Here is a 23,159-nt window from a genome sequence, read left to right as displayed (position 1 = left end):
ATATGTGTCCAAAGAATTTCAGTGTTGGCTTGTGGAATTCGCACTTGTCCTTGTTGAGTGTGAGGTTTGCTTTCATTAGTGCATTACAGACACGATCTAGCGCCCTGCCATGTTCTTGGGTGGTCGCTCCATATACTAAGATGTCATCACTGTAGTTTAGTACATGAGGGATATGATGAATTGTTCTCCTGATTGTTTCTTGGAATATTTCTGCTGCCGAGGACACCCCAAAACGTAACCTTTTATATCGGAACAGCCCTAGATGCGTCGAGAATGTCGTGATATATCTTGACTGTTCATGCAGTTCTAGTTGGTGATATCCTTTGTTGAGGTCTAGTTTCGAAAATATCTTGGCTCCGTTGAGTGACGTGATCATGTCACTGATGTGAGGGCCTGGATGTCTCTCTCTCTCTATTGCCGTGTTGGGCGCTCTCATGTCCACACACAGACGTACTCGGCTGGCTTCTCCCTTCTTTGGGACTACCACAACCGGGGAGACCCATGGTGTAGGTCCATCTGTTCTCTCTATGATATCGGCCTCTAGTAGTTCTTGCAGCTCTGTCTCCACGGCTTCTTGCAGGTGAAATGGTATTTTTCGATGGTGTTGCGCCATCGGGGATATTTGTTCATTGATATGGAGTCGTATTTGACAGTTTTTCATTTTTCCAAGGCCTTGGAAAAGCTTGGGGAACTTTTGAATGATGTCTGGTTCGTCGTCCACCTTGTTTAACAGGTTGATCAATTTTAGTCGTTCTGCCGTGGGCAAGCTTAGGAGGCAGTCTGCCTCAGGTCCCTCGATTACATGAATGTATGCTTGTATCGTGTGATCTTGGTATGACAGATCAGTTGCAAACTTCCCAAGACACAGTAGTGGTTTCTTAGACATCCACGTATATACTTGCACGTGGGCGTTGACTAGTTTGGGAGGCGGCCTCATTCTTCGATATTCTGCCACAGGTAGGTAGTTTAGCGACGCCCCGCTGTCTAGCACGAACTTGGTAGGATGCGACCCAATTCGGATGTCTAGCCGGGGATATTCCTGCAAACGATCCGGATCCACCACAAACTAGATATACTCGTTTCGGTCTTGTGTGATAGGTGAGAGGGATCTGGATTCTCTGGATGATGACCGTCGAAATTGATATGTCTGGCAGGAGCGACAGCTGGATTGCGATGACCCCGTGGATGAGTCTTGTCTGTCTTGGACTGCTCTGACATGATGACGAATGCCGGAGGGATGATGTTGTCGGGGCTGCCCCCGTTGATCACTCTTGTGCAATGTCCCGCACATACTTTCAAAGTGATTCTCTCTACCACACTTCCGGCATTGTTGTCCTAGCACTGGGCATGCGTCTGCATGCGGGAAGACGTAGCCGCATCGGTAGCATTTCATTTGTCTGTCTGATCGTCTCTTGGTGTGACTTGTGCTTTTGTGTCCATTACTTGACTGGTGGTATTGTTTCTTTGATCTGGAGGAGCGCACTTGAGGCGGGGACCTCCCATGCGCTTGTCGGGACTGCACCCTGAATGCTTGTTCCCATCTCTCACTTCTCCCAGCTTCCATTTTTTTGCATGTTCATCAGCTTGCTCATCTACTCTCGTCATTTCTTCTATCTCATCCAGCGAGTAGATTTTCTTGAGTAGTTTGCGTCTCAGCGGTTCTGAGAGACAACCTTCTATAATCCGTAGTCTAAGGGCATCGTCAGTGGAGAACTTGTCAAAGTCACAATATTTCGCTAAACGTCTCAGGCGTGTGACGAATATATCTTCTATATCATCCAGCGAGTAGCTTTTCTTAAGTAGTTTGCGTCTCAGCGGTTCTGAGAGACAACCTTTTATAATCCGTAGTCTAAGGGCGTCGTCAGTGGAGAACTTGTCAAAGTCACAATATTTCGCTAAACGTCTCAGGCGTGTGACGAATATACTCATTTGTTCACCTTTCTCTTGGGCAGCCAGGTTGAAGGTGTACCGCTCATAGTCAACGTTCCTTTTGTGTAGGAACTTACGATTTAGTGCTTCTCAGACTTTTTCGTAGGACCCGGTAGATTCAGTAGGTAGTTCTTTTATTACTTGTCCAACTTCTTTGCTGATCAGGTTCTTGAGTGCAAGCAGTTTTTCTTCGGCCTCTGATACTTTCGACCCTTTCATGAAGTCCTCGAAATCTTCTATCCATTCTTGCCATCGCATGCCCTTACCCCCGCCATATTCAAGAGCGAGGGGCTCGGGCGGCGCAGGAATGAATCCACCAGCATACTTATGGGAGCTTGGTCCACCATTGTGCTCTTCTTCAGTTCTTGAATGCTCTTACCGACTCTTTCTCGTTATTCATTGCACTCACCAGTGCTTGTTTACTGTGTTCGTTGCACTCGCCAGTGCTTGTTTGTTGTCTTCGTTGCACTCACCAGTGCTTGTTTACTGTCTTCGTTGCACTCACCAGTGCTTGTTTGTTGTCTTTGTTGCACTCGCCAGTGCTTGTTTACTAGGTTTGTTGCACTCGCCAGTGCTTGTTTACTATCTTCGTTGCTCTCGCCAGTGCTTGTTTGTTGTCTTCGTTGAACTCGCCAGTGCTTGTTATGTTTATTCCACTTTCCAGTGCTTGTTTACTATATTTATTGCACTCGCCAGTGCTTGTTTGTTGGCCCTGGTGCACTCGCCAGTGTTTGTTTGCAGTTTCAGGTCTTCTGCCTGACTTCAAAATGGCCGCGGATGGTCCCTCGCAGGGGATTGGACACTGCTGCCTGACTCCAAGATGGCCGCACGGGAATCTCGTTTTCGACGGGATTTCAGACGTTTTTCTTTGTTTCTTCCACCGGAGTCACTTTATTGATCGTCGCTTCACTCACCGCTTGCCGGTTGCAGCCAGGATCCACCGCTGGAGTCACCTCTTCAGGTAGGGCAGCTTTCCTTGACTTTTGCCACCGGGGTGGGCTCCCGGTGGGCACTTCAGACGGGACGCTCCAGCCTCTGCACGCGGGGCGAGCTCCGTTTCTTCCGCCGCCGGGGTGGGCTCCCGGTGGGCACTTTGGGCGGCACGCTCAAGCCCCCGCACGCGGGGCGAGCTCCGCTTCTTCTTCCGCCGGGGTGGGCTCCCGGTGGGCACTTTGTGCAGCACGCTCAAACCCTCCACACGTGGGGCGAGCTCCGGGCGGGTCAATCACCGCCGGGTGGCTGGGGTGGACGCCTCTTCTCTGGGGACGTGCACCGAGCTAGCCGTCCTCACACACGCGTGAGATCGAGGCACCCTCGTCGCCAGTTGTAGTGTCTGGCTGAATACAATTACAAGCAGACATGGGGTGATAAGTTACAGCTCCTTTATTCCTGTCCTTCCTCGTCGTGAGCTAACGGCTAACTGCCGTCCCTAGCCCCAGCTCCTCCATTTCCTCCCGCCCTCGTCCCCACTTCGGGCATGTCCTAGTGCCTGACTGCTGTGGTCACTGCGGACATCATTACAATGAGAAAGGTGGACAAGCGAGACTGGGGTTTGAGGCTCCGCGCGCTATAAAATCCCAACCATGTGCACTATCAGATTCGGAACAGGATTCAGCTGCGGGTGGTGGCACCACCCTAGAGAACACTTTACTGGCAATGCAACATAGCTTGCAGTCCATTAATGGCAAGATCAACACCTTAAATCTGAGAATGGACCACATGCCAGCGAAGCTGGATAAAAAGGAGGCCCATATCACGGAGGCGGAACATCAGATATCCACAGGGGAGGATACCATAGGTACTGTGAATATTAAATGCTTGCAGATAGAGAAACTACTGGCCATGATCCAAGCCAAGAACGACAACTTGGAGGCAGGATCTATACGGAGCAACCCCCAAATCTCAGGCATCCCTGAATCTATGAATACAGGAAAATTAGACGTCTATGTGGAGTTCATTTTATTTATTTATTTATTTTTGCGATTTTTAAAGCGCACAAATACCCATGCGGGTGTCTCGGCGCTGATATTCACAGAACTCACTTATGTATGGCGAGGGAGTCAAAGGGTGGAGAATAGCCATGTTTTGAGGCTCTTATGAAATTTAAGAAGGGTGGGGGCAGTTTTGATATCGAGAGGTAAAGTGTTCCACAGTTTGGCCGTAGCAATAGTGAAGCGTCTATCTCCCCAGTTGGCCTTTCTTGTCCGAGGAACGTTCAGCAAAAAAGCTGAAGAAGATCGTAGAATCCTGTGTTGTTCCACTGGACAGAGGGCTTCTATTAGAAACTGTGGTCCTGCGTTGTTCAAAGTCTTGTAGGCTATACACAGAGCCTTAAATTTAATTCGGCTCCTAATAGGGAGCCAGTGGAGTTTTTTAATGTACTGGGAGGTGGAAGTAAATTTGGGAATGTATAGTAAGGTTCTGGCCGCAGCATTTTGTACTGACTGTAGTTTATTGAGAACCCCCTCCTGCGCATTCAAGAGAAGTGAATTGCAGTAATCGGTTCTTGAGAACACTAAGGTGCTGATGAGTGTTTTGCCCGCTGATTGTGGTAGGTAAGGAAGAAGTTTTTTTTATTTTTTTGAGGGTGTAAAAGGCAGATGATAAAACGGCATTGGCGTGATAGTGAAAAGTCAACTTATTGTCAAAAGTGACTCCCAGATTACGGACCTTTGCCACCGGCTGGGGGGGAGGCCCCAACTGAGGTGGCCACCACTGAAGGGACCATGCTGGCTGCAAGCTCCCGAACGTCATCACCTCCGTTTTATCGGAGTTAAGTTTGAGGCAGTTTGATGACATCCAGAAGCTTATCGCCTTCATTCCCTCCTGAAAGTTGGCTGCGACAGATGCTCCATTGTTGTGCACCGATAATACTAATTGGGTATCATCTGCGTACGTAGTGAGGGCAATTCCATAAGATTTTATCACCCTCGCTAAGTCCGAAACATAGATATTAAAAAGCGTCGGACTTAGCGAGGAGCCCTGAGGAACACCGCATGGGAGGGAGAAGGTCTGGGAGGTGAAATTGCCCATCTTGATAGTCTGAGGGCGATTAGCTAGGAATGAGGCAATCAGATTTTTAGCTTTGCCTCTTATTCCTAGTGCTGAGACACGGTCGATCAGAGTGACATGATCGACCGTGTCAAATGCGGCAGAGAGGTCCAGGAGTATTAGGACTGCCGCTCCTCCCATGTCCATGGTTGCTCTGATTTCTGAAAAGAGATGTTTGGTGTGGAGCATTTCTCATCTGTAGTAATTGTGGAGTGTGCTCAGAGGTCTCTGGCCCCCCGACCGGTGCCGGGTACCACCCATAGATCCATCATTGCTAAACTGTTGAATTACCGGGATTGGGATACAGCACACTGGCTAACACAGCAGGAGGGCGTCACATCATGCCATGGAAATTAAATAGCTTTGTATCCAAACTTTACGACGGCAGTGCAGAGGGCGTGATGAAAATTCCAGCATGTCAATAGGAAATTGCAATCTATTAACATACAGTACGCAATGCTCTATCCGGCTCGCCTGCGGATCCACCACAAGGGCAAACCGGAGATCTTCTGACACCAAAAGAAGCAATGGCATTTGTTAAACAGCTGGAAAAGTCAGATCAGAGCCACCAAGATGTTATATTATGTTACTTTATTTGTAAAGTGCATGGCTGCCCCAGCAATGGGGCGTCCCAGCGCTGATTCCAAAAGACCAACAGAGAGAAAAGGAAAGGTGTCAGGACTAAGGTGGAGGACTTATCTTGGAAAGAGACAGGTCTTTATTGCCTTCCGGAAGGCCCCATGGTTTTGGATGTTTCTGATGGTTCCAGGGAGGGCATTTCATAGTGCGGGCGAGGGCACAGAATGAACGGCCTCAGGCTCCTGCTCTTTCGACACGGGGGACACATGCTCCAGGTTGGTCTGAGGAGCACAGCAAGTGATTAGGAATGTAAGTAGTAAGAAGATTGGCTAAAATGGTGGGAGCATGAAAGTGCAAAATTCTGTGGGAGATGCACAGTACCTTTAAATGGATTATCTTCTCCACCAGTAGCCAGTGGAGGTTTCGTAGGATGTTGGAAGGTGTGCACGATTTAGGAAGGGCAAAGAGCATCTGAGCTGCGGCGTTTTGTGCCACCTGTAGGCAATGCATCCCTCCTTTGTTGGTGCCCAAATACAGAGAATTGCAATAATCCAGTCTCTCAAAAGTATAGTAGACTAGATGATGACCTGGCGGGTATGGGCATAGAAGAACCCAAGTAATGGCTTGAGTCCAAGTAGCAGCCTGAAACAAACATGAAGCGCTGAATTTGTCTGTGCCTCATACGTCAGAGCAAAGTTGACCCAGACATACAGATTTTTTATGGTCTTTGGCAGGGGGAGCCCCTAGCACGGCAGGCCACCAGCACTCACTCCATAAGTGGAAGTTTCTACCCAAGAGAAGAATCTCCGATTTGTTTACGTCCAGCTGTAAACAGTTGGTCGCCACCCAATATGATATGGCCACCAGATCACCTTGGTCACGTTTTGGTCAGAGTCGTTAGATAGAAAGATCACAAGCTGTGTGTCGTCAGCATAGGAGACCAAAGAGAGGTCCCTACTCTTAGCAACAGTCGTAAGAGGTTGAATGTAGATATTGAATGAAGAAGGGCTAAGAACTGATCCCTTTGGCACCCCCTGACGCACGGAGTGCATACAAGAGCTGATGGGAGGAGACATCACTTGAAAGGATCTCTCAGCTAAAAATGATGAAAACCAGTTTAAAGCAGCCCCTCTGATAACTATTTCGTGTAGGCGCCGCAGAAGAATCTAATGTGACACAGTGTTGAATGCTATGCTCAGGTTGAGGAGGATGAGCATTGAGGTATCGCCTTAGTCTAGGAAACTCCCTAGATGTTTGGTAACTGCAAATAGGGCCGTTTCTGTACTATGATGGGGTCTGAAGCCATTCTGTAAAGGATCCAGAAATGTATTGGCTTCTATGAATGTGGTTAGAATAGAATTGATGTAGGACTCAGTAATTTTAGCTACAAAATGAAGGAGTGAGATGGGAACAGAAATTCTTTGTCTTGGAGTCATCTAGGCTAGGTTTTTCAAGCAGAGGGACCACCTTGGCGTGCTTCCATGCGACGGGAACTTCTGCAGAGGACAAGGGCAAGTTTATTCGTTCACAGAAGGCGGGCAGAAGCTAGGGTAGACATTTATGGAACTGCTTCAGTTTGAGAGGGTCAGCTGGGGATCCCGCCTTAATTTTATTACAGAGGGTTGCCATTACTTCCTGGGAAGCTTAGGAAAAGAGGGTAGTGAGGGGCCGACGGAACTGGTGGGGTCCTTAGGGCCTGCGTTGTCGATAGTGGGGGGAAGGTTTTGTAGGTGTCCTCGACCTTCTTAACAAAGAAGGAGGCAAGCGCTAAACAGTGATAGTTCGGGGTAATGGTGGATTCATTGGACTGTGCCGGGGTTTTAAGGTCTTTTAGCAAGGGTTGCTGCTTTTTAAAAAATGTTATGCAAAGTAGTCTACTCTCGATTTGCGGATGGATTTGTGGTAGCCCTTGACGGCAGAGCGGTATTGTGTTTTGAGGACGGGGTGATAGTGCGGTCCACATACACGTTCTAGAGCCTTGCAGTTTTTTCTCGCATCTCATTGAACCATGGACTGGACTAAGTCTACGGCCACAGGTGTATTTGGCAGGATGCATTTATCAAGGGAGTGCATAAGCCACTCAAACAGAAGTCTGTTAGCAACTTCAATATTCCCAGTGAGTTGAGGCATCTGATTAAGGAGGCGGTCTCGGAAATAATTGACATCTAGCTTGTGCCAGTGGTGTTTTAGGATGGGCTTCGAGTGGGCACCCAAAGAAGGGTCTTCACCCTGTAGTGTCATGGAAATAAAAGTGGTCAGACCAGATCATGGGGAGAGGCTGGCAGACTTTTAGAGCAGATATGTTGGTGAAGCCGGCTTTTAAGAGATGCCCTGCAGAGTGTGTGCTACTGGCGAAGCATTGCATTAATTGACAGGGGAGGGATTGCTCAGTTTACCTTGGAAAGGGCAGTCCAGCTTTTAAGACATTTGGGAACTATACTGTACAGAGCATATCCATAGAACGCTACGGTGGCTGCTAGTTAAACATAATTTTGACTTTGGTACTTTAAGCAATTTGATACCATGGCAGAAACAAATTAGCATAAGTAGGTGCTCCATTAATGAAATGGCCCTGTGTTACAAATAGGTCCATGTGATATACCCCGACCGCCTCCGCTTTTTGCGGGGGTGCATTGGCCACTAGCGACCCCTAGAGGGGGCACCCCAAAAGTTACTTTTTTGACTAAGTATACCTGTATGCAGGCTAAATGGTTTGTTAAATATGTCATAATTGCATTTTTCTAATTAATAGGGGATCTCTTTGGCATGATTGGCATGCTGAGTTGGGTGAATTGGGGATTAGGGGTACATTACTGTTCAGCCATGAAGCAAAACGATGTAATGTAATGTAATGTATGTATACTTGTAAAGCGCACTGTTACCTCGTTACGTGGTGTCCTGGCGCTGTATACCGCTGGGGAACCCGTCCTGGCTTTCCCTGTGAGAGGGCACCCCAAGGTGAAGCCAGGCATCCCCGGCGTTGCTGGGGCCGTTGTGGAGATTAAGCAAGCTATTGCCCAGAGTTGCAGAGTGGGACCCATGCTTAGCGTAGGCACCTAAGCGAGAATTATCGAGTCCGCGGACATTGACCCAAGACCCTGCCAGGAATTGAACCCTGGTCCCGGGTCGACCTCTGCTTCAGGGTCTGCCGCTTCTAACCAGTGAGCCACACCTCTCCACGATGACAGTACATGCATCATTATCGCAGCTGAGTTAATGCAAACTATGTTATTATATGTTACCTGCAAATAGACCGGGCACCACAGCGGGGTCCCCTAATGGACACATCTCCTGGATCACGTGGAACGTTCGGGCCTTAAAAATAAATTAAAAAAACAAGAGAGGTGAGGCATATTTGGATCATCAGGGCATACAAGTGGCACTTCTTCACAAAATGCACCTTACACAACACTCAGAGAAGGCAGTGGCTATGAGTTGGGCTGGGATGAAGATAGCTTACTCCTACTCTTCATACTCAAGAGGGGGTAATGAACCTCATTAAAAAAGTACCCTTTGAAGTTACTCACTCTGAAACAGGGTAAAATGTATGGCACTGTGGTCACTATTGTTAATGTATTAGGGCCTAATACAGATAATCCAGAGTTATTTGTGTCACTGGGGTCCCGATTACAAGCACTACCATCCTCTGAAGTAATTTTGGGCATGGATTCCAACACCCCACTGGTCTCTAAGGAAGATCACTTCTCTGGGGTTGGTGGGGCTGACAAGTGCACGGCTGAGATACTGCGGGGGGGAGGCAGGAATTTGGTCTTATTGATATTTGGAGGCTTCTAAACCCGGAAGGCAAAGAGGGTACTCATCATTCCTATATTCATATTTCCTGGTCCCAGCTGGACTAAAGGCTAGTTACAAAGGAGGTCAATGCATGGCATTTGCCCAAAACACTATTTGTTCACTCCCTGGCATTGCTGACGGTGACAGTTCCCACACGCACAACACCACAGTTTCAGTAAAGACTACAAGTGTCTTCCCTGTTGGATCAGGATTTTAGAGAGAGAGTAAGGACAGCTATAGTAAATTACTTCCGTAGCAATGTGGTGCCTGTGCAGAGTAGTGCAACGGCGTGGGAGGCGTTCAAGGTGACAATATGAGGCGCCTGTATATGCCTTCAAGCGGGGGTCCTTAAATCTATTTGTGCTCGCCTCAAACACATGGAATCTGCCTTGTGGTAGTTGAAAAGGTCTTATGAATCCACTCCCAGGGAGACCATACTGGTGGAGATTCGGGAGAAGGTTACCAAATATAATGAGATGGTGGAGCAGAAGGTGCAGCCTATGTCACGGAAGCGGAAAGCCCAAGTCTATAGTGAAGGGGATAGGCTGGGCCGTAGGTATGTGTGAATGAGCACACATACCTACAGAGACGCTCCCGATTTTTCGAGGCACACAACAGGGATACCCACTGTCACCTCTGTTGTTCGCGATAGCACTGGTGGCCCTAGCATGTATACCGTAACAGCGGCACACAGACACAGTGTTGCACTTCCCTCAGCTCCCATTAGCTATATCATTATATGCTGTCAATATAGTGCTTTATTTCAGGGATCCCAAGGTATATTTGGAACATCCTATACAGGAATATCTACGTTTTGAATGGTACTCCGTCTACGATTAAATTGGTCCAAGTATGTAATACTTCCTCTAACAAGGGACATGGTACCCCACATGCTGGAATATCCTCTGGAGTGGTGTGAAGATCCTATTAAGTATCTTATAGAGAGCCCAGATTGGTCATACAATATAATTATGGCAAAGCGATCTCGCGACTGGAGGATCGGGTGTCGGGATGGATTCGACTCCCGCTATCTTTTGCTGACAGAACAGCACTGATAATTTCAAATTGTTCACGAATATTCCAATACGCCTAGCACATGCCTTTTTTAATACATTACGCTCATTATTAATTAAGTTGGCTTGGGTGGGAAAGCAACCCAGAATCAAATGCGGCATATTAACGCTACCATATGGCCAAGGGGGTTCGCAGCCCCCGATTTTTTATTTTTTATTTTTTTTTTATTTTATTTTTTGCAGAGTTTTATATAGCGCGAACTAGACCCGAACCGAATCAGGTATCAGAGTGCTTTACATAGCACCAGTTACGTTACATGAGGACACACTTTCATTTTAGGCACGGGGAGATTAAGTGATTTGCCCAGGAGCACTTTGCCATTACTGGCATCACCCGCCGAAATATATCCCACACATAGCTGTGGAAAGCGGTGCGGTATACCCCGTCCTCTTCAAGGCCATGATTTCAAACACCTGCAGGAATTTCTCGCGAGGCGAGATTAACACAGTACAGTGTACGTTAGGACACGGAGCGCAGATAGACCCGCTGTATGTCTCAGCCATGCGGCTTAAACATCACTCATTGGGGGATGCATATCAAGAAGGTAATTTCATACCTTATGACCTTCACAAGGTGTAGCATCTTGCTACAATAAACACAGACACTAGTAATTATCAATACTGGAGCTTTATTCTCATGCATCCAGACTGTCTCCTGTCCCTACTCTAACCAACTTCCCCTCGCCGATCTCCTCCTCTTCCTGTCCACCCCCTAAGCTCCACCCACAACCACTAGCCTGCTAACTTCACAACATCTCCCCCTTTTGTAACAAAACAAATAGACCCACTGACTTCTTAGTCCATTTCTTCAATAAGTCTTGTGGGTGGACGTATATCATGATGAGGTCGTGGTGATCTTGTTCTCAGAGTAGTGTCACTCCGTGTTTCAGTTATTGGATCAGCGTTCTCACACCTGACTGAAGGTGGTTCTTCCGAACCGGGAGTGTCCATTTCACTCAGTGAAATTTCAGTGGTATCGCGCGGCAATTTCTTGAAGTGCGAGATATTTCTCGTGATTCGTCTCTGCTCTGATTCAGCAGTTACCATAGTTCCTTTTCTTTTCGTGACCAGTAATGGTTCATCCTTGAACAGGCAGTCGGTCTTTTTCTGCTGTTCCTGCTTGACAAGCACCCGGTCTCCGCCATGTAGCGAGAGTGACCTTGCTCTTCTCCTGTGATCTGCATATAGTTTCATTTTGTCTTTTCTGTGCTGGTCTGTCTTCATCATTTCTTGATGATCTTGAAGAGGTGTCAATGATGGTCGTAAGGCCCCTTCCCACGTCGGGATACGATTCCTCATGGGACGCCCCAACATGAGAGTTGCCAGGCATTTCCCTGTGGTTGCATGAGGAGTCGTCCGGTAGGCTCGGAGGACCTCGTTAAGGGCGACTTGTAGATCTTTTCCTTCCGTTGCCGCATGTTGAAAAGTCTTTTTGAGCGTGGCCATGAACCTTTCAATTGTTCCATTAGCCTGTGGCCAGAGGGGTGTAATTTTACGATGATGAAAATCTAGATGTTTCGCAAATGCTGCAAAGTCTTTTCCATTGAAATGGGGTCTGTTGTCCGTCTTAACCTTTGAGGGAACTCCCCAGGCCGCAAAGACTTCGTCCAGTACCTTGAGAGTGCTTGCGGCATTTGTAGACGGCACAAAACGTGCAATGGGGTATCGAGAGTGTTCATCAATGATGGCCAGCACGTACTTGCCCGATGCCAAGGGTCCATAGAAATCAATAGCAATTTCTTGCCACACTCCAGGTGGTAGGGGAGTCATGGTCAGTGGTGCTGGAGGGTCACTTTTGCTTGCAAGTTGACAAAGATGACAGTCCTTCAAGGTAGTTTCGACCATTTGGTCGAGATACGGAAACCACACTTGCTCTCTTAATGCGCGTTTGGTTGACACAATACCCCGATGTCCTTCATGGGCAAGGGCAACCACACCTTGTCTCAGTTGAGTGGGAATCACGATTCTCTGGTCTCGCAGTATAATGCCATCAGTGGTGGCTGACAGCTCACTGCACACATGTCGAAAGGCCTGCATTTCTTGTTTAAGGACAGGATCAGTCTCTTCATCCTGAGAACCATGCCTCCACCTGTTGTGTCGAATCCTGCGCAAGACCTTCTGCAGGATAACATCTTGTGCTGTGCTTTCTCGGATGGCGTCCAGTGGGATAGCGGGAGGAAGAGCTTGATCAGTCACAAAATGTATGTACTCTTCTGCAATGGACGATTTAGAGACTGACGATGTAGCTGGATGTCTGGACATATAGTCAGCCGGGTTTTCTGACTTCCCCGGCTTATGGATGATGGTGAACGTGTACTCCTGTAGCCTTAGGCCCCATCTTTCAATTCTTGGGGGCATCTTGGATCGTGGGTTTCCATAAATGGTGACAAGCGCTTGGTGGTCTGTTATTAAAGTGAAATGTTTTCCATATATGAAGACATGAAAATGTTCACATGCCCACACTACGGCAAGACTTTCTTTTTCGGGCTGCGAGTATGCCCGCTCTGGGTCGGTCAAGCTACGACTCGCATATGCAATGATTCGACGTGGATCTGAATCGTTGTCATATTGTGCCAGGATGGCACCAAGTCCAACAGGGCTGGCATCCACCGTTATTTCAGTCTTTCTTTGTGGGTTGAAATATGACAGGTGATCCGCAGATGCTACCGCCTTTTTGATCTCTTTGAAGGATTTCTCACATTGGGGAGTCCACTCAAACGGCTGACCTTGTTTGGTCAGTAGGCGAAGGGGATGGCTGATTGTTGCGTAGTCCCTGATGTAGCGAGCGCAATAACTGGCCATTCCGAGAAATGATCTGAGCTCACTGATGTCTTGGGGACTCTTGGTGTTGTTCAGAGTCCCAATCTTGTCGGGGTCGGGTTTCATGCCAGCTCCTGAGAAGATATGACCAAAGAATTTTAGTGTGTCCTGGTGGAATTCGCACTTCTCTTTGTTAAGAGTCAGGTTTGCTTCTAGTAGTGCGTGGCAAACACGATTGAGTGCGATATGCTCTCGTAGATCAGAACCATATACAAGGATGTCATCACTGTAATTGAAGGTATTGGGAATGTTCTGAATGACTTGTCGAATGGCTTCTTGGAATATTTCGGCTGCGGAGGAAACCCCAGAACTAAGTCTCTTATATCTGAACAACCCCAGATGGGTTGCGAACGTGGTAATGTATCTTGACTTTGCCTCTAATTCCAACTGATGATACCCCTTATTTAAGTCCAACTTGGAAAATATCTTTGCTCCGTTTAGAGCCGAGATCATATCACTCAAGTGTGGCCCCGGATGTCGCTCTCTTTCGATTGCGGTGTTAGGCAGGCGCATGTCCACACAGAGTCTGACTTTGTTGGCCGTGCCCTTCTTGGGAACGATAACTACTGGGGACACCCACGGCGTTGGACCTTCAGTGCGCTCGATGATATCAGCAGCTAGCAAGTCCTGGAGTTCTTCCTCCACAGCGGTTTGGAGATGAAATGGTACCCGTCGAGGGTGTTGAGCGACGGGTCTGATTTGCTCATTAATATGCAGTCGTACTTGGCAGTCTTTTAGTTTGCCTAGTCCTTGAAATAGTCTGGGAAACTGGCGGGTCACATCTTGGTTTCCGCTGACTTTGAAAAGGATCTCCACTAGGTGAAGACGTTCAGCTGTCGGGAGGCTCAGCAGACAGTCCGCTTACGGGCCTTTAATGACATGGATGACCGCTGGGATAGTTGTGTCCTCATGTTGGAGGGTCGTCGAGAACTTCCCGAGGCAAGGAAGTGGCTTCTTAGCCATCCATGTGAAGACTCTGACTGGTGCAAAGGTCAGCGGAGGACGCGGCCTCATTCTTTCATATTCGGTGACTGGAATATAATTCAGGGATGCACCTGAGTCTAGTACAAATTGAGTGTCATGATTGCCAACTTTGATGTCCAGCCGGGGATATGTCTTAAGCTGATCTGGATCTGCGGCTAAATTCAGATATTCAATGGTATATGTTGAGTCTCTGGATGACGGTCTAGATTCCTGGGATGGTGACCTCCGTTCCCACCTGGAACGACGTGACTCTCGGCTGGAGTGTGATGACCCAGAAGACTGTTCAGTTTGGTCTTGGACAGCTCGTGCATGGTGTCTTCGGGTGTCGGATCGGGACGTTCTCGGGGTACCTCTTCGTGAGTCAGGCTGAGCTATCTTTGTGGCACCACTTCGTTTTTCCTTATTGTATTCCCCACACATCACTTCAAAATGATTCGTTCGACCACACTTCCGACATCTTTGACCCATGGCAGGGCAGCTGTCTACATGGGGGTAGTCATACCCGCAACGGTAACATTTCCTCACGTTTTCTGATCTTCTTTCCTTCTTCCACGGTTCTCGCCGCTGATGTCTTGATTGTTCTCGACGTGGTGACTGGCGTGACCTCCAGTGTTTGTCTCTCGAGCTCCTTCGATACTCGTTCTTGGCGTGCACGCGTCGTACTTGTTCGCGGATCCCTTTGTGTCCTGTTCGATGTCTGCTGCATACTCTTCAGCTTGGTCAAATATTCGTGTCATCTCCTCTATATCGTCGAGGCTGTGTTCTTTTCTCAATAAACGTCTCCTCAATTGGTCGAAGTGACACCCATCAATTATTTGCGACTTAATTGCAGCATCTGTTGAGAAATTATCAAATGCGCAATGCTTGGCTAGTCTCCTCAGGCGCATCATGAAAACGCTCATTGGTTCCTCCTTCCCATGACGAGCCGAGTGAAATGTATGGCGTTCATAGTCGACATTCTTTTTATGAAGAAATCTTTTGTTTAGAGCGTCACGCACCTTGTCATAGGTGTCCGCCTCTGCGTCAGGAAGGTCTTTGATTATTTTAACTATCTCCCGCCCCGCCAAGTTGCGCAAGGCAATCAACTTCTTCTTATCTTCGATCACTTCTGAACCTTCGATGTAATCTTCAAATTCTTCGAACCATTCTTGCCACTTGGGGCCCATGGTTCCCCCAGTGGTCACTTTGAGGGGTTCGGGCGCTCGCAGGTGCGACCCACCTGGAACCTTGGGCTTGACATCAGCCAGTGGCGGCGGATTTCTATCATCGTCGGACATCTTTGTAGTTCTTGTTTTTTCAGATATCAATGCTTGTTTCTTTGCCAATGCTTGATTATTTTCGGGTACCAATGCTTGTTTGTTTTCGGGTACCAATGCTTGTTTCTTCGCCAATGCTTGTTTATTTCTGGGTACCAATGCTTGTTTCTTTACCAATGCTTGTTTATTTCCAGGCGCCAATGCTTGTTTCCTTACCAATGCTTGTTTGTTTCTGGGTACCAATGCTTGTTTTTTCGCCAATGCTTGTTTCTTTTCCTTGGTGCCTGACTTCAAGATGGCCGCTCATTGAAAACTAAGGGGTCTGTCCTGACGAGCGCCTGACTCTAAGATGGCCGCCATCAATACAGTCACACGAGGCTTTCTCTCTCTGGGTTCAGTCACTCCAGACTCACCGGCCAGCAGTTTCAGGGCAGCACAGGGGCAGAGCGCTCCAGATATCACTCTTCTTTGGTCACCACAGCAACCAGGTGAGGTTGGGGTGGGCTCCCGCCTTGCTCTGCACGTTCCCGCTTTTTCCTTCGCGGCGGCCTGCCGATTTACACGCATCAAGCATGAGGATTTCACCGTCGGCAGAATTTCAGGCCCGGACCTCCCGGCGCTCAGTCGCTCTCGCTGGGCGGTCGTGGCGGACGTCGTCCTCGACGCTGGGGGTACTTCTCCCTCAATCTGGGGTGCGCAGCAGGGTCGGAGTAGGCTCCCGATCTCTGCACTGCCAAAGCTCACGCTTCTGGCGGGGTCGCGTGTCAGCGCGCTCCGCTTCTTCTTGTTCGAGCCGTTCAGCGCTCGGATTCACAGCCCCTCTCAGCTCCCTCAAGAAGGGGGGGGGCAGGGTTGCCTGCTGCTGGCTTCTTCTCCTAGGGCAGCAGCAGCTCACAATTCTCGGCAGCGTTTCTTCTTTTTCTTCTGCACCACCGGGGACAGGGTGTCTCAGTCTGGGTCAGCAGGCAGTGGGCTTGGCTATCCCACCCTCGTCGCCAGTTGTAGCATCTTGCTAAAATAAACACAGACACTAGTAATTATCAATACTGGAGCTTTATTCTCATGCATCCAGACTGTCTCCTGTCCCTACTCTAACCAACTTCCCCTCGCCGATCTCCTCCTCTTCCTGTCCACCCCCTAAGCTCCACCCACAACCACTAGCCTGCTAACTTCACAACACAAGGATAACACTATCCCCAGGGCTTTAAGTGGGCCGAGTCTCACCGCAGGGCCGTCACTAGGCATGGGCAGCTGCACAGAGCCTCACATTCAGCCCACCAGCATGGGACCCTGGTGGTGTGTCCTGTTGTTTCCCTATTGAAACACTAATAGAAACGTGTCTCCTTGCAAGTAGGGTCCCTAGGCCTCTCAGGGATGGAGGCTGGATGCCTAGGGGAGGGAGATGCTTCCTCTTGACCCAATTGCAAGGAGACCATTCAGAGACACTGCGGCAGGCCCATTTACCAGCATTTTAGCGCCCCCATAGTTTTAACTTTTAGCCCACAAGCAGTTCTCACAACTATCAGATTGAAAGTGTGAGAATTGCTTGTGGCCTGAAAGTTAAAACTGTGGGGGCGCTAAAATGCTGGACTATGGGCCTTTCCCAGTGTCTCTGAATGTTCTCCGCGCAAGGGGTCACTTATGTAAATTAGAGGGGCCTCGCACATCCCCTTTTGGCCCAGGGCCTCGCAAATTCTAGAACCGACCCGACTCACTGGGTGTGAGCACCGGCAGTTTTTTAAAAGGGGGGCCTCCAAACAGGTCTATTTCGGGCTATATTTTGTGCCTGCTGTCACTGCAGTCCGTTTTTTTCCGAACTGCAGTGATAGCAGGCACATGATGTGCGCTGCTTTCACTGCTCACTTCTCACTAGTGGAGAAGTTACGGCATGACGTCAAGCCAGGTGAGCTTGTAAGGGAAGGGAAATCCTTTAAAGAGTCATTTTCTCTCTGGATTTCCCTTCTCTTTTTGAAACGCAGGAGCAGCAAAATTGTCATGGTATCACCAGGGCTTTAAGTGGAAGTTTTTTTTAATATTATATATAACAAGCAATAGTTGCTACTTATTTATCTTGTGCAACAACAACCATTGACAGAGCCAATAGTCATGGTTTGTTGTAGGTATAATGTTACTTGTTGTATCATATATTTGGAAGCAATGACAGAAATAGCAAAATACCAGTCGGGTTCACACTATGCTAAGCACAGATTTTCAGCTCATGTGTTTTAAGTTATGTCCCTAATTACACTGGCCACGCCCCTTTATGAGACCCCCTAGTTTTTTCATCCCACTTAAAGCCCTGACCATCCCCTATGTTGCTCTTCTCTCCATGCGACGTTGTGTGCCCTATACTCACGGTTCCCTACTGAACCAATAACTCTGGGAGCACTCCAGCTGCTCCTTACAACAAAAGCACCGAAACACTTGATAATGCGGCTCTATAATGTGGCGAGGTTGGTCAGGCAGCCAAAACTGGAGGAGACATTAGATTTGACCTGCCTGTGATTGCCTATTTTATCACCTGTTTTGTGTTTTAAACTTGTGGTTTTTCCCTGCCCATGATTGCTTCCACTTAACGTGTTGAATTGTAGGATTTGAAGTCCAACCTCTGTAGTTTATCCCTCTCATTCCTTGGTGACAAATCTGTTTTCCCTCCAAATTTCTCCTTTGCTCTGTGCTAAGACCTGTATGTTAAAACAGTGCATCCCCCAGCCACCATTTTGTGTTCACAAGCCAGTGAAACCAGCCCCCCTCCCCCACCCCCCAGCAACAGGGATATTCCACATCAGAGGGTGCTTCTGTGAGCTGTTTAAACTGTGTTTACTAGGGCCTGCAGAGGGAGTAAAGTTTTATTCAAACAGAATTTTTAGATTTCAAGTTAGTGAGGCCTTTACCTGCAGTAGTCCAAAGTGTGGATTGAGCCTGTCTGTCTCCTAGGAGATTTTGAACAGGAAAAGCAGCTTCCAATTCCCTGGCCAGCAAACCTTGTCTGAGGTGTCTGGGACATTATATGGTCTGCTAGTGGTTGGTACATGTGTACACTGATTGGTGGTTGAATCTGGTGTTTCTATTGGATTAGGGTTAATGTCCTCATTGGTTGGGTATTTGAGGGTTCTCATTGGGGATTCAATCATTGAAGGGTTGGGACTAGGGCTAGGGTTAGGATTTCTATTGGAAGAAGGGACTAGGGCTTCCTATGTTATTGGTTGTTGGGAGTAGGGTGGGACTAGGCCTAGGGTTAGACCTTTAATTGGAAGGAGCAACTAGGGCTTCTGGTGTGATTGGTTGCTCGACTAGTTTTGGGACTAAGAGTAGGGTTAGGCTTTCTATTGGAAGTAGGGACTAGGGCTACCTGTGCCATTGGTTGCTTGGACTTGGGTTGTGACTACTGGTAGGGCTAGGGTCTTTATTGGACTAGAGATCAGGGTTCTTGAGCTGATTGGGTGCTTGGACCAGGGCTAAGATTGGCTGTAAGGTCCTGGTCTCCTATTGGTTCTAGATTTTAGGGTCTAGTGTTGTGATTGGATAGTGTTAGGGCTAGGGTTCCCATTGGCTAAAGGGGTCACCTGATTACTAGGGCTATAAAAGGCCAGGCTTAGGGGGTCTCAGCCTGGGCGTCGAGGCGAAGGGCAGAGAGTACAAGGGCAGTTGCCTGTTTGAGCCTGTAGGGCAGATAGGACAAGGGCAGTTACCTGTGTGAGCCTGTAGGGCAGAGAGTACAAGGGCAGTTACCTGTTTGAGCCTGCAGGGCAGAGAGGACAAGGGCAGTTACCTGTTTGAGCCTGTAGGGCAGAGAGGACAAGGGCAGTTACCTGTTTGAGCTTGTTCAAGACTGGTCGGGACTAGGGCCAGAAATGCTGCCCTTTTTCTTATTTGATTCAGAAAAGGGGGTGGTGATGAACAGAGTGCCTGAATTAAGCAGACCACTCTTACCCAGTCCAAAGATCAGGGCTTGACGACGGCTGAAATGCCAGAAACCGGTCCCCGGAAGCTTGTCTCCTTTCTGGTGAAGAATTGGCTTGGTAGTTTGGTCTGCCCTGTTCCCATGATGCACTTGGCCAGGGACAGACTAATTTGCATATAGCCAGGTTCTGAGCTGGGATGGGGCAGTGAGCTAAATAACGGTGATGGATCAAGCCCTGATCTTTGGACTGGGTAAGAGTGGTCTGCTTAATTCAGACACTCTGTTCATCGCCACCCCCTTTTCTGAATCGTTTTTGGCCACTATAGGTGTGGCAGGGTATACTCAGACATGAGTCCCTTGCTCACTGCTCCATCAGGATTCAAGCAAGCCGGGCCGACGACGGCTGAAATGCCAGAAACCGGTCCCCGGAAGCTTGTCTCCTTTCTGGTGAAGAATTGGCTTGGTAGTTTGGTCTGCCCTGTTCCCATGATGCACTGGGCCAGGGACAGACTAATTTGCATATAGCCAGGTTCTGAGCTGGGATGGGGCAGTGAGCTAAATAACGGTGATGGATCAAGCCCTGATCTTTGGACTGGGTAAGAGTGGTCTGCTTAATTCAGACACTCTGTTCATCACCACCCCCTTTTCTGAATCGTTTTTGGCCACTATAGGTGTGGCAGGGTATACTCAGACATGAGTCCCTTGGTCACTGCTCCATCAGGATTCAAGCAAGCCGGGCCGACGACGGCTGAAATGCCAGAAACCGGTCCTCGGAAGCTTGTCTCCTTTCTGGTGAAGAATTGGCTTGGTAGTTTGGTCTGCCCTGTTCCCATGATGCACTGGGCCAGGGACAGACTAATTTGCATATAGCCAGGTTCTGAGCTGGGATGGGGCAGTGAGCTAAATAACGGTGATGGATCAAGCCCTGATCTTTGGACTGGGTAAGAGTGGTCTGCTTAATTCAGACACTCTGTTCATCACCACCCCCTTTTCTGAATCGTTTTTGGCCACTATAGGTGTGGCAGGGTATACTCAGACATGAGTCCCTTGCTCACTGCTCCATCAGGATTCAAGCAAGCCGGGCCGACGGCGGCTGAAATGCCAGAAACCGGTCCCCGGAAGCTTGTCTCCTTTCTGGTGAAGAATTGGCTTGGTAGTTTGGTCTGCCCTGTTCCCATGATGCACTGGGCCAGGGACAGACTAATTTGCATATAGCCAGGTTCTGAGCTGGGATGGGGCAGTGAGCTAAATAACGGTGATGGATCAAGCCCTGATCTTTGGACTGGGTAAGAGTGGTCTGCTTAATTCAGACACTCTGTTCATCACCACCCCCTTTTCTGAATCGTTTTTGGCCACTATAGGTGTGGCAGGGTATACTCAGACATGAGTCCCTTGCTCACTGCTCCATCAGGATTCAGGCAAGCCGGGCCGACGACGGCTGAAATGCCAGAAACCGGTCCCCGGAAGCTTGTCTCCTTTCTGGTGAAGAATTGGCTTGGTAGTTTGGTCTGCCCTGTTCCCATGATGCACTGGGCCAGGGACAGACTAATTTGCATATAGCCAGGTTCTGAGCTGGGATGGGGCAGTGAGCTAAATAACGGTGATGGATCAAGCCCTGATCTTTGGACTGGGTAAGAGTGGTCTGCTTAATTCAGACACTCTGTTCATCACCACCCCCTTTTCTGAATCGTTTTTGGCCACTATAGGTGTGGCAGGGTATACTCAGACATGAGTCCCTTGCTCACTGCTCCATCAGGATTCAAGCAAGCCGGGCCGACGACGGCTGAAATGCCAGAAACCGGTCCCCGGAAGCTTGTCTCCTTTCTGGTGAAGAATTGGCTTGGTAGTTTGGTCTGCCCTGTTCCCATGATGCACTGGGCCAGGGACAGACTAATTTGCATATAGCCAGGTTCTGAGCTGGGATGGGGCAGTGAGCTAAATAACGGTGATGGATCAAGCCCTGATCTTTGGACTGGGTAAGAGTGGTCTGCTTAATTCAGACACTCTGTTCATCACCACCCCCTTTTCTGAATCGTTTTTGGCCACTATAGGTGTGGCAGGGTATACTCAGACATGAGTCCCTTGCTCACTGCTCCATCAGGATTCAAGCAAGCCGGGCCGACGACGGCTGAAATGCCAGAAACCGGTCCCCAGAAGCTTGTCTCCTTTCTGGTGAAGAATTGGCTTGTTAGTTTGGTCTGCCCTGTTCCCATGATGCACTGGGCCAGAGACAGACTAATTTGCATATAGCCAGGTTCTGAGCTGGGATGGGGCAGTGAGCTAAATAACGGTGATGGATCAAGCCCTGATCTTTGGACTGGGTAAGAGTGGTCTGCTTAATTCAGACACTCTGTTCATCACCACCCCCTTTTCTGAATCCTTTTTCTTATTTAGCAATACCCAGCCCACACCATCCACATCCACAAACAGAGCGACACACTCACACCAAATGTATACCACGCACAACACTATGCACAGATTAATGTACCTAAAAATCAAGCAGGGTGGGGAGGTAGAGTTTGATCCTTTCAGTCTCCTAGGTTCATACTAACAATCAAAAGTGGAAAGGATCACTAGTCCTGCAGAACCCAAGGTGCAGGATGTACGAGGTGTCTCCCAAATATTAACCCTCATGCACGTGTCTTTTCGTTGTTCTATTGTTCTGATCTCGTGGCGGTATATACTGGGTACCCGCTTTTTAAAGTACACGTAAGTGCATAATCATTGGGTTATTTTTTGTAAAATTCACCCTCCACCGGGAGGTTCTTTTTGGGTTGTGACGGATCACTGAAAAAATATCGAGGGACATAATATCGACTGGAAAAAATATCGCTGACAAAATATCGACTGACAGAATATCGAGTTTGTATCTACAAACAGGTAAGTACAAAAATATCGAGTTTAATAAAAACAATGTTTAATTACATTAATATAAAAAATGTATTACTAAAATATACTTAACAATACTTAAAATAACTTTTAATAATTAAATAATTAATGAAAGTAAAAAAATAATATTTTTTTATTCATATTTCTTAAAATCCGGAAATCATCCGTTTGGCTGAAGGCTGCGACAGCACAAGCTGTTAGCTACGGTAGCGAGGCAAATTGCCATCCGCACCCCAGCGCCTCCCAACCGATGCCGCAATGCGCTATTTAACATGAGGTACCAAGTGACCTCGCACCAAGGAACAGGTTAATAATATTCCTTTCCTTACACACTTTCACTCCTGATGAATGCCCACAGACCGCCTCATGGCTATTAGGGCAGAAACATGTCGACCTCTCCCCCCACATCTTTTTCGCACTGAATAAATGCGTTTGGACTTCCTAAAATAAATCCAATAAACGCACTTACCCTTCATATTAAAAGCTCATTGAAGCTACCCGAATCCAGACCAATTAAAATAAACAATCTGGCTGTACGGATATTTTAACTATATACCTTACCTTTCTCACTCACCAACCACTTCCACGATCACTACTGTCACAACCCAAAAAGAACCTCCCGGTGGAGGGTGCATTTTACAAAAAATAACCCAATGATTATGTACTTTAAAAAGCGGGTACCCAGTATATACCGCCACGAGATCAGAACAATAGAACAACGAAAAGACACGTGCATGAGGGTTAATATTTGGGAGACACCTCGTACATCCTGCACCTTGGGTTCTGCAGGACTAGTGATCCTTTCCACTTCAGATTAATGTTACAGCATTCACCACAAACACAACCAAACAACATCTACACACCCTACTATCCCAACTA

This window comes from Lissotriton helveticus, chromosome 10 (assembly GCF_964261635.1).
Source record: "Lissotriton helveticus chromosome 10, aLisHel1.1, whole genome shotgun sequence".
NCBI lineage: Eukaryota > Metazoa > Chordata > Amphibia > Caudata > Salamandridae > Lissotriton > Lissotriton helveticus.
This window is presented reverse-complemented; position numbering follows the sequence as displayed.